At 43.9% G+C, this 12,480-nt stretch overlaps 1 protein-coding gene across 1 annotated transcript in view; it reads right to left on the bottom strand.

Moving 5' to 3' along the window:
* Positions 1–12,480, bottom strand: part of Fras1 (Fraser extracellular matrix complex subunit 1) — a 471,233-nt gene that overhangs the window by 74,243 nt on the left and 384,510 nt on the right. The window lies entirely within an intron of this gene.

Raw genomic sequence — 12,480 nt, 5'->3', positions numbered from 1 at the left:
GTGGAGTTCTGATCATTTTGGTCCTTCTCCAGATCATCATTCAGTAGCCTGTGTAAGGTTGGCTTTGTCACCATAAAATTCTTTAGTTGTTCTTTGTCATGGAAGTATTTCACTTCTCCATCAAACTTAAAAGAGAGTTTTGCAGGGTATAGTAGTCTGTGCTGGAAATTTGTTTTCAAAGAGGACTTGAAGTACTCTGCTCCATGCTCTTCTTGCCTTCATGGTTTGTGAAAAGAAGAAGGCCGTAATTCAGATGGGTTTTCCTTTGAATGTGATTTGCTTCTTTCCTCTAGCGGCTTTCAGTACATTATTCTTGAGCTGGATTTCTCCGATCTTGACTCTAATGTCTTGATGTGTTTTTAATTAGGTTGAGGTTACTTGGAGTTCTGTATGCTTCGGTTACATGAATGTCAGATTGTTTCCTCATATTTGGGAAGTGTTTTGCTATTATTTCTGCCCATATTTTTTTTAATGTCATTTGTATTGACTCCTTCTTTCTCATTGATATCTATTAGTCTCACATTGTTCATCTTTGCATCGTCTTGCAAGTGATGAATTATTTTTTCCTGCATTCTAGTTGTTATTAAGAGATCTTTTCTTACATTTTCACTAGCTGCACCAGCGTCTTCAAGATCTGAAACTCTATCTTCACTTTCACTCAAGCGGTTTTGCAAGCTTGTGATTGAGATTTTAAGTTCCTCTATATCTGTTTGACTCTGCTTCATGCGGTCTATTTCTTTCCTGTATTGTTCATTCAAGGAATCCATTCTTTTTTAAATCTCTATCTTTTTTAATTTTTATCAATGTCTTCTTTAGAATCAGTCATTAATTCTTTTATGAAAGTGTTTTTTTTTTTTTTCAGATTGGGTTTCCTCCCTGTGTTTCTGTAGTTGATTCTTTACTTCAGGTTCGTTATGAGTTCAGAGAATTCTTCTTTTATTTCAGAAAAGAAGTCTGCTCTCAGTTCCTCTATAACTTTCTGCTGTTGCTTATTTACTATCGACCCTATTATTTCATACATTTGAGTTGAACTAGTAGAAAAGAATTCCACTTTGAGTTCCTCTATAACTTTCTGCTGTTGTTTATTTACTATCGACACTATTAATTCATATATTTGAGCTGAGCTAGTGTCCTCTGCACTTGTTCTGGGTGAGCATTGGGTTTTCTAAATATTTTTCTGCATTTGATTCTCTACTGCAGATGCTATTCATTCAGGGATTTTTTTCATTTCCAATCTGAGTTCCTTTATGCCTTTCTGCAGTTGTTTCTTTATTTCAGAAGCTGTTGATTCATTGATTTCAGCTGTGTGCTTCCCAATTTGTTCTGTGTTAGTGTCCTCTGCACTTGTTATGGGTGGGCTTGGGGTCTCAGATTGCATTTTCTCCTTCTCATTGCCATTTTGTGTAGCACTGTCTTCTGACCTTCGTTGTGCAGCTTTGGTGCAGTTATAACCTTAGCACCTACTGAAATTCAGGTGCAGATCTACAAAGTTTGGATTTATCCTGCTGTGCCTGGCTTGGGTCTGGCTGCTGTGCTTAGCTCCTTCCTGCTGCCGCCTTTGGGAGTGATCCTGTTGTGCCCCTCTGGCAAGATGTTCTGCTTGTGGATGAGCTGGGTATTTCTGTCCCCTACTCTCTCTGCAGGGATTGAAGCTGCAGGCCTGTATGCCAGGCCTGAGCTGAGTCTGGAGGGGACAAAGCATAGTAGGGGGAGAGGAAGCTCTCCCACACACTCACCGGGCCTGGGCTAGGAGTAGATCTGGGGGTCCCTAGAACATGGCAGAAATTATCCCTCAGTGGGCGTATTCGGGGGTGCTGCGGAGTGGCAGTGGGAGTCCCAAGGGGGTGGAAGAGTTCATCCTTTAACTTTGGGCCTTGGGTACTTTTTCTCACTAAGGAGAAAAGTAACCAAGATACCTGGCCGCTGTAATTTCATTGGCTATCTCTCAGTGTACTTTTGTATTCTCAGGCTATGATTTTAACTTCTCTATACTACCGTAGCCAGCTAGGCAGTAACAAAACTTACTTCGTGACTGTGGGATATGAATAATCATTCTATATCAAATTGAAAATGACCTAGAAAAGCAATATTCTTTCATAACACAACATAGAAAAAATCACATTAAATCTATTTACTGTGACATTTTAAAAGCAAAAACAAAGCTAAACAAAACTAAAGTAAAGCAATTTGAAATAATAGTAAGGTATCTTATAAATGCGCAATATCTCTATGATTTAAAATGTCTAAGAACATTTAGCAAAGCAGTCCAGGATCCATACCTCCATCTTAGGGGGTTCATACTCTCGTACCAGTCAAGATTGAAACAAAATCTTATCATTTTGTCCCTTGGGATAGATAACCTCTTCCTCATTCTAGGGATAGGGAGCTCATCTACTTAATCTAGTCCTTAAGTTTGGCCCTGAAATTCATTTGCTGCATTTCTTTGTAGGATTTATTGTTTTTCACTGTTAATCTGACCAAAAAAAAGCAGTTGGGCTTTTCTATTAAGAAAAACCAGCAACAACAACAACAACAACAACAACAACAACAACAACATAGACTACTTTGTTATATATTTAAGTATGATATCAGTAGCACTGCTTTCTTTTTAAAAAGACAAACAATCGACCCTCAGGGCTTGCATTTACATCTCTCTTTATCATCTGAAATATGTCACCTAGACACTATAGCTTTCTGAATATTGGAGCATTAATTTTCTGATGAGGCATTTTATATTTCTCTTCTTGGTACATCAGTTTTTGACAGGCAAGAAATGCAGCCCCCTGTCTAATAGCTTTATCTTGTGGCTCTGGACAGAAATCCATGGCATTCTTTGAAAATTTAATAACTGCAGACTGGCTGCATGGAGAAATTTAAACATTTTCCTCCTGCTGTGAATACGTCTTCCCAGTTCATGGGAAAACACTTCTTTGGTGTCTCACAACCAACTGGTCACCCAATTCACTTGCCCAATTATGACAGCCTAAGGCATTATACCTAAGATTTGGCCCTTCTGGAGGGAAGGCTCTGGGATTGATTCTTTTAAATATTTTTTATTGAAGTAAAGCTGATGTATCAGAAATTGTACATATTTGAGGTACACAATTTCACAAGCTCTGGCACTCCTGTGAAACAGCCACTTCAATCAAAACAGTAAATGTATCCATCTCCCCAAAATGTCAACTGACACTTCATAATCTTCTCATCCTTCCATTTTTCAACCTCTTCTGCATCCCAGAGCAGCCAATGAACTGTTCTATCCATACAGATCAGTTTTCTTTACTTTTTTATGAGTGGAATCACACAGTATGTACTACTCTTGTGTCTGGTTTCTTTCATAATTACTTTGAGATTGAGCACATGTTATTACTTCATTTCTTTTCAAAACTACGAAGTCCCCTGTGTGAATACATTACAATTTGCTTATCCATCCATCTGCTGCTGGCCTTTGGACTTGCAGTTTGGGGCGACAACAAATAAAACTGCCATGATTATTTGTGTATGAGAATGTCTCTGTATGGCCTAAGTTTTTATTCTTCTTGCATAAATCTCTAGGAGTGGAACACCTGGAATATACGCTAGATATATGCCTACTTTTTGAAGGAACTGCTGTGCTTTTTTTTTTTTTTTTTTTTTTTTAAGTGGCAGGACCATTTTACAGTCTCCCTAGAAGTGTCTGGGAGCGCTATGCTTAATGTGTGTAATGCTACGTCAGGCTTGCTTGGATACGTTGGATTTTGTTTTTAACAACTCTGGGAGGTCAGACTAGGCATTTTAATAGGTTCTTTCTGACACAGTAATAGAACTATGTAAGTAATGAAAAATTTACATGATCTATCCAGGGTTACATAAACTAGCAAGGCTGAGATTAGAACCCAGGGTAGTTTAATTCCAAACTTTACGCCTGCCAAGGGTGTTTTATGTAAGTCATTTAGACAAGGAACTTCTCCGATCTCACACTTGTTCTTTAACTTTTTTGAAATTCCAAAGTAACATGCTTATTAAAGAAAACCAGAAAGAATAATGAAACTTGGTCATGCATTTATCATATCACCTTCAGTATACAACTGACATACTGCCGTTGCAATGTTTCTGAATTGTATATTCCAAGCATTTTTTTTTTTGACTGCAGCCTCTTTATTATCAGAAAGACTTTTGCTGGGGTTCACTGTGATTTCAATGGTACCTGTACTTCCATGCCAGAGGGCAACCAGCAGGTGAGGAGCAGAGGCTTCAAGAGAACAGGGATGTTTCTGGTTCCTTCACTGATGAGTGCCTAAGGCAGTGCAGGAGGCATGGCAGGCACTCAGCCCGAGGGGGTTTAAAATCACCAACCATAATCTGTATTGGAGAGGCTCTACTGAACACAGATCTTCAGTTCTTATACACTTTTTTCTGTATTTAGGGCAGGGTCTACAGGGTCTACAGGGTCTCACTATATAGATCAGACTCATAGTGATTCTCCTATTTACAACCTCCCAAGTGCTGGGATTACGGGCATGCACTACCACACCCAGTCTTACACTTTTTATTTTCAAAATTTTAGCCTTTGCTAAGAGGAAGGCACCAGCTACTCACCTTTCTGTAAATGGTGTTTCTGTGCCACACTCCTCTGCTGGCTGTCATAACAGGTAGTTGCTTTTTGAAAGACTTGAAGGCTTTTAATCCCATGAAAGGTGTTTCCAGTCACCGAAGTGCTGGCTAAGCCATGTTTCCGACAGCATTACACAGACCCACATTAACCCTGCCTGTTTTCCAGTTCACTGGAAAACACACACATCATAGAACTCCCAGTCCAGGTCGAGGAGGGGCTGTCGAGGGAAGCACCTCTGGATAAACTGCCTTTGGAGAGGACATCAGGGAGGCTGCAGTCACCTGCTCTTGGCACCTGGGGGTGGTGCTGCATATGCTGCCTTCCATACCTTGGCTCATCCTGTAGGAGACTCATCTTACCCTCTTCTGTCTCTTGTTATGGGTTGAATTGATTCCATATCTTGAAGTCCCAGCTCCTAGTAACTCAGAATGTAGTCTTATCTGGAAATAGGGCCATTGCCCACATACTTAGACAACATCACTAAGATGGGTCCTCATTCAATAAAGCTGATGTCATAAAACAGGGACAGCTAGACACAAGACAGATCCTTCCAGGGAGAACAGCTGAACATGAGGGTGACCATCTGTGGACAACTGTTTCTTCATAGCCCTCTGCATGAGTCAACCCTGCCAGTACCTTGACATTGAACCTCTGGCCTCAAAAACTATGAGCACATAAATTTTTTGTTGTTTAAGCTGCCCAGTTGGGGGCACTTGTCATGTAGCCCTAGCACAAGGACATGCCTCTGCTCTCAAGGACAGCCCAAACTAGCAGGTATCTCTATTTTGGTTAGTGTCACAAAACCCAGAGAAGTTAGAATTAAAGTATCCCTTTAGAAAGTGTCACTACTGGCACATCTCCCATGACCAAATCCCTATTTAATGGGGTAACCACTAACCTCTGGGCTCCTGTCCTCCTGCCTTGTGGCCAAAACATATTTGCACATAGTTATTTTATAGGTACCCCATTTCTAAAACATGTACTCTTTTCTGTAATAGGTTCTCCAGGAATGCTTGTTGAAGGTAAGAAACAGCAAGAGAGCTCTCCTCAAATGATACGGCACTACATATATATCAGCAACTCAGCCTGTTGTCAGAAATTCATGGGGACGGACCTTGAATAAAGTTTGAGTATGTCTCAAACTTGAAACAGAGTTTCAGGTGTTAGAAGCCTGGTCCACAATGTGGTGGTAGTAAGAAGTTGCATAATTTTTAACATGTGGGCCTACTGAGAGGTGACTAGGTTACTGCGGGCACTATCAATGGTAGGGATTAATGAAGGTCTCTAAGAGTGGCTTAGTTCCTCTCACAATGAATGGTTATAAAAAGAGCAAGACTGGTTCCTCCACTGTCCTTTCCCACATGCTGTCAATATTTTGTGACATAGCCAACAGGGGTCTGCCCATCTCATGTTTTGACTCTCCAAAACTGTGAGCTAGCTAAACCTGTTTATCTTATGAAGTACCAGCTTCAGGACTCGTGTTATAGTAACAAAAGATGTACAAATACAGTGTGCTTTTAAAAGACACATATCCAAGCCCTGCCCCCCAGAGACTTTTATTTATGTGTTTGGAGGGGCCCAGGTCTCATTATTTTAAAACACATCCTCAGTAACTAGAATGTTCACATGGGGCCAAGAACCAGTGGTGTGACAGAAAAGTGGAAAGAACACTCGGAAAGACGACTTTGGTTTTTTTCTTTCTTTTTCTCCTATGTTTTCTTTCTGCTGTATGTCACATAAACTAGAGCACATCCTGTAACAGATTCTTATTGTATTTTAATTTATTTCTATAATATCTTCTAAAACTGGAGCAGTAGAGTGTCCTCAAAGGTAGCAGCTAAAATGGCAGATGACGACATCTGATCTTATGTGACATGTGCAGCAGTGGTCATACCTGAAGCCATGTTTAACAAAAGGAACAGAGTGGATGTGCTACCAAGAAAACTGTTTATATCTGGAGAATGCAAATAACAATCCACTGGGTGGTTCCTAAGCTGCTGCTGCTTCTTTTTTTTTCCCTAAGCTTCTTAAAGCACAATTATAACTAGGTAGTGAGAAGGGCTCCCCACTGAGGTCTTACCATGGCTTCTGAAAGACAAACTATCAAGGAACACAGAATCAGAATGGTTAGACTGAGTGCACAACCGAAAGAACTTTCTGTCCCCAGAGCTCTTGCACCCCAGGAGGCAGCCTGGCTGTGGAGGTAGTCTGCGCATGGGGCACCCTAGGCGGGCCCCTGCTGTCACCCTGCAGCCCTTGCTTTGGCCTCCTTTGAATGGTGCAGTGTGTTCTTTGTGCAAGCTGCCTGGTGCTGCTGACAGCATTGCTCCCGTGTGAGTCTTGGTTTGGGGAGGTCATGGCTTCTGGGCAAAAAGTCTACTTCCCTGCTTTTAGGAGTGAATGTGGAAGACCAGGAAACATGTTCATGAGCTGAGCCAAGGGAAGGAAAGAGGCGTTTGTTTGAAAGGCAGTGTCCTTGTCAGCTACTCTAATTGAGCGCCTTCAAGAAGGGAGGGTGTGGCATTAAGTACAAAGTAGAAAGTGAGAAAGTTGGGCGAGCACCTTGATGAGTTCACTCTCAGCCACAGATGATTTGCTGCATGTAAGCACACAAGCCGGAGGCTCCAAAGACTGAAGACTTTTGGGCTCCCCCTGGAGGATCTTCCTGCTTGAGTGAGTCATTTGTTGGTTAGGAAGGAGGTGATGAGGGTACCCTTGGGGGGCAGAACAACAATCATTTGCCTGATTTCAAGATTTAAGAGCAGGATCATGTCCTGTGGTGAATATGCAGCTCTCAGACTAGTGGGAGAACACACTGGGGCTCCTTCCAAGTTCCCAGACAGCGGGAAGATAAATATGCCACCCCATGAATGACAGAGGCCGAAGCTAAGCGCTGTGCACCAGCCATACGGCTCCTCACCCACTGTCAGTGGCAGACAGAATCAACAAGCACTGGTGCTTTACAGATGGCAGACGTGCCACCATGTCCTCTGTTACCTGTTCTGTGGTTCAGGGCTTGCCTTTGCTAGGCATGAAGCCCTCATCTGAGTGGCTTGAGTCGCCTTGCAGTGGCCTCAACAAGGACTACTGTACTCACTGATGTGGAAAGGGGCCACCTGGCTGCCCACCTGCAGAGCACCTTTCGAGGGTTCCCCACCTGCATTTAGGGATGCTGCCACATCATAAGGGATATCCCTGGACTGTCCAAGAAGCCACTGTGCCCCTTCAGGACAGTATACTACACTGCCAAGGGGAGTCCAGCAAGGGGCAAGTCTGCCCTGAGGTACCAAACAGCACCTGCTAACTCTTCCTGAAGCACCTGGCAGGTGTGGGGGACATGAAACCAGTAAAGTGCTGACATATGCATGCTGTAAGAGTCATTATTTAGTGGAGCTGTGGTGACAGTAACCTGCTGCATTGGGCCTATGGAAGTCCTCGACTTAAGAACATTTTTCTTATTTTTTTGGCCGAACCAGGGATTGAACTCAGGCCCTTGAACTTGCCAGGGAAGTATTTATTCTGAGCCATCTCCCTGGCCCTGACTTAAGAACACGTGAGTTGTGAACTTTCACAGATAGGAATGGACCTTGCATTACGAACATCCATAGATGAGAATGAAAGTAGTTCACGTCTGTCAGAGATTGTCACCTATGTGCTACTCTGTGCTCCTGTACAGGGTGATAGCGTACAGGACATAAAGCTTGCAGCAGCCATTCAGAATGTCATCCAGTGATACAGTAAGCCATAATGAGGAAAACAGAGATAGTACCCACTCAGGACTGGATTGGTGTCTTAAGCAGGTAGACAGAATTGGGTCCATCAAAACACCTGTGTCATCAACATCAGGTGGGAGTGAAACGCCACCTGGCCCGCCACCTCCTCCTACTGATTATCCTTCAGCTCCACTGTCTCCCACCCTTCCTCCCTCCTTCAGTTAGTGATTCTTTTCTTCTCATGCAAACTCCTATATGCCACAGTACTGTGTACCAAACCACCATTGTAAGGAAAACATAAAAATAGTTTATTCATGGTATTTTTGTATGTGTTTTGCGTTTTAATGCTTTACACCGTATATCTGTGTCAAAGGTGTATAAGACTCACTTGGTCTGACTTAGGAACAATTCCAAATGAGTAATACTCTCCTGGAGTGGAACTCACTTATGAGTGGGGGCTCACTGTGAGACAAAGATCAAGACATGGACTCAGTTCTGGAGTAGGGGACCCAGTCCACTGCTTTTCACCAAGAGCACTCCTGGCTTTTTGGCAATTCTTCAGCTCAGGACCTCACCTAGTCGTGAAGGCATTATAGGACAGTTAGCACCCCCACCTCTGGGTCTGATGGCTTGTTCAGCCACCCCCACTGTTCTGCATCTCAGTCAGTGGGACAACTTGCATCTTATGGTGACAACTGTATGCATACTCTTCCACAACCAGGGTTGTGACTGACTCCTGGCTACTAGGTATGCCGGGGGTTGCCCAGGGACAGCTAGGTGTGCCAGCTATCTCTCAGCCTTGTGAGACTATGACCATGTAGAAGGAAGAGTGTTTGCCAAGCAACATGTGTAAAAGAGAAATGGATGTGGGTTCCCTGGCCTTGTCTTCCTTTCTGCTGATGGGTAGAGAGCTATAACAGAGATAGAGGGGAGAGCCTTTTGTGGAAGACCTCTGGGCCAGTTGCCTCTGGCTTATTCTGGGAGAGAAAATGAATTCCCAGTTTAAGCTACTGTGTGTTGGGGTCTCTTAGCTTCTATCTTAGTTAATATTACTCCTTAGTCCAACTTTTGAAGAGTCTTTGGGGTGTAAGGGAGAAGGGAGGCCCTGCTGTGAGAATGTGGGCCCTGCCCTCGAAGGACAGCACATACAGGAACTGGGTCCAGACTTAGCCTCTCCTCCAGCTGGAGGCCAGGCCTGTCTGGCATGGGTCAAACATGCACCTGGCCCCCAACAGCTCCTCAAGGGAAACAAAGACGAATTTCACCAGCGTCAGGGCACATTCACGTTGAGGAAGCCATCAAGTATCACCACCTCTGTCCATGCTGAGGGCCAATACTTATTTTTCTTTTTTTAATTTGGTACAAGGTCTCACTACACAGCTCAATGATCCTCCTGTTTTCAGCCTCCCCAGTGCTGGGAATACAGGCATGCACCACCATGCCTGGACTCCGTGGCTGGCTCAGTGTGCCCAGAGGTGGGGCCGTTGTGGCATGTGGTATTGGGGATCGAACCCTGGTCTCTGCTTTCCAGGTGCTTACTCTGCTGAGCTATCTTGCCAGGCCCTTCCAATACTATTTTTTCCCCCAATCCTAACTCTTAAGGAGCAATTTGTCACCAAACAACTCAGAGACACCCTGACGACACTGGCCCACAAGAGTTTGCTCTCTTAGGGGGAAAACAAGCTCCATCCTAAGCTCAACTTCAGCTGGGCTCAGCCTCCCTCTATGAGACATAGGCTTTCTTCTATACTGTGGCTGGCTGCCTTCACAGAGGCCAAAGAGCCCTCCACATGCCCTTCCTCCAAAGTCAGTCCTTCCACATGTAAACAGAGAATCAGTACAAGAAAATGGTCTCGGTTGAGGGGAAAGATCGAAAGAAGATCCTAGCTACATGCAACAGAAAGGGCTCAGTGTAGGATCGGGGGCCCCATCTCATAGGCAGTGGATGAGGACAGGGTTGGATCCTCATATCTACTCTCCTGAGATTCATGGGAAAGAGGTTGACTGGGATTAACTGGCAGGGATGGGAAGCACATACACTAGGAAGCTGGGCCTGCGGGGAAAGAGCATGTAAAGGAAATAGGGCATCTGTCCACTATCTAGGGGAGGGACACGCCCTAACTCGCTCTTGGCAAACAGATTTGAAGTCCAGTGAAGACTAAGATATGTGCAAAAAGATGAATTTAAGCACCTGGCATGGGACTAGTAAACATCCTTTGTAGGAGAGCAAGGGCTGGGGGGCCTTGAAGGAGGGTACCTGGTAGCGCCTTGCTTGAAGCTTGGAGCTTTTAAAAACTCCATGCCGTGTGCATACAGCTGCCTCACACAACGATCAGACCCACCCTCACATTCTGGAGAGTGACAGCTAGCAACCTGACAGGATTCTGGCAGAGACAATCACACAAGACGTGAGGCAGCGCCCCCACCTCCCTGTCCTCCTGGACCCCACAGGACCCCTACCCTCACCTTTCAAAGCTCATCTCTCATCATCCTTTCCCTCATTCAACTGCTGCAGCCATACTGGCTGCTTGGTGTCTTAAATTCGATGCACCTGACTGGTCCAGTTTCAGACGGCTCATAGGTGCTAACTCTCTATCTGGAATGTTCTTTCCTTATTCATCAGCTGGCTGGCTCCCTGCTTCTATTTAGAGTACTGCTGAAATGCCATCTTACCATCAGGGAAGATTTCCCTCCTTCCCTGCCTCCCGCGCACCCACCTCACACCCATCAACACCTGACATGCGACGGTATTTGCTCACGTGTTTATTATCTAACTTCCTACCTTAGACTCCCTACCTGAGGAGGGCAAGTGCCTCCCTTGTTTTGGTATTTCCCAGTTGAATGAAGAATCTGTAATCTAAAATCCAAAGGAAAATACTGAAGATTTAAATCTCCAGTGAGCTGTCATTGCTTGTGTTCAAGGAAATAAGGACCATTCTACCTTCAGATCACTAATTGAGCAATCAACTCTATCTCTTACACTGATTTAGCCACCACATTCTAGAAGCTGTCCCTGGAATTATTTTTAAATTTTACTTTATGGACAAAAGGTAAAACAAAATTTCATAACAAAGATAATAAGAGAATAGTAATTGTTAATACATTACATGCTGTTATCTTTAAAGAAATTGCTCTGGGTACAAGATATGGGCATAACAATTTCTCCAACTGGTATTAGCACAAATCTTCCTTTTTAATGAAGTAAGAGACACTAATAGCATCACTGACTGGCATTTTCCCCTTTCCCTACGTGTCCCCTGGAATTCTTTTCTTCCTTCCTTCAACCAGCAGATCCAGGTGGAGTATGTGTCACTCCCATCCTCCTCACACTACCCCTTGCTTCTCCTCTGGTTCACCCTGTTGGACGTTGCTTAGTGAACAATGCTTCCTTCCCTGCCCAAAATTCAGCAGCAACTCCCTATGCCTATCAGTAGAGATTGCTTATCCCAGTTTTGAGGACCCTCCAGAAAACCTCTGCCTACCCACACTGCCTCCTAGTATCTTCAGAACACATGCTTCAGCTCAACTGGCTCACTCCTCCTCCTTTTTAAAGAAGCATCCCCATACTATTGCCATCTCTGGAAAGAACACAGATCCTGTCCCCAAATTCTGTATCTTCCCAGGATGTTGTTAAATATCACCTCTGTGCATTTTCCCTCCTGATGTGTCCAGTCCCCCATGTTTGAATTCTCACGACCCTATGTTTATACCTTCCTTGCATACCAGCCACAGTCTTTCCAGAGTCCTGCTTATCTGAGGAGCCTCTTTATACACCTAGCAAAGAACTCTGTAGGGCAAGGACTATTTCTTGTTCGTCTTTGTTTTTCCTGAGCAGCAGCTACCCTATAACTGTGCTCAGCATCCATGCTTATTCACTATTTATTGAATTGAATTTGTGTGTGTGCTGGAGACTGAATAGATGGCCATGAGCATGCTAGGCATGTGCAGTATCACTGAGCTCCACTCTAGCTCCTGAAGTGAATTTTTAAGCAAGAACACTGCATTGTGCCACAAGCCCAGGAAAGCATCGAAGAACAAGGTGTGCTGTTTATTCTAAAGGAATTGACTGTAAGATTGCCATCCAAGACCAGCCCTTTATTGGTAATGATGACCAGTGGGGATTTGTCTTCTGAAATGATCAGGAATAGTGATTTGAAATGTAATCATTTCAGT

The sequence above is a fragment of the Octodon degus genome, unplaced genomic scaffold (assembly GCF_000260255.1).
Source record: "Octodon degus isolate 3935 unplaced genomic scaffold, OctDeg1.0 scaffold00168, whole genome shotgun sequence".
Lineage (NCBI taxonomy): Eukaryota > Metazoa > Chordata > Mammalia > Rodentia > Octodontidae > Octodon > Octodon degus.
The sequence above is the reverse complement of the archived record's forward strand: the minus strand, read 5'-3'. Positions and strand labels throughout refer to the sequence as shown.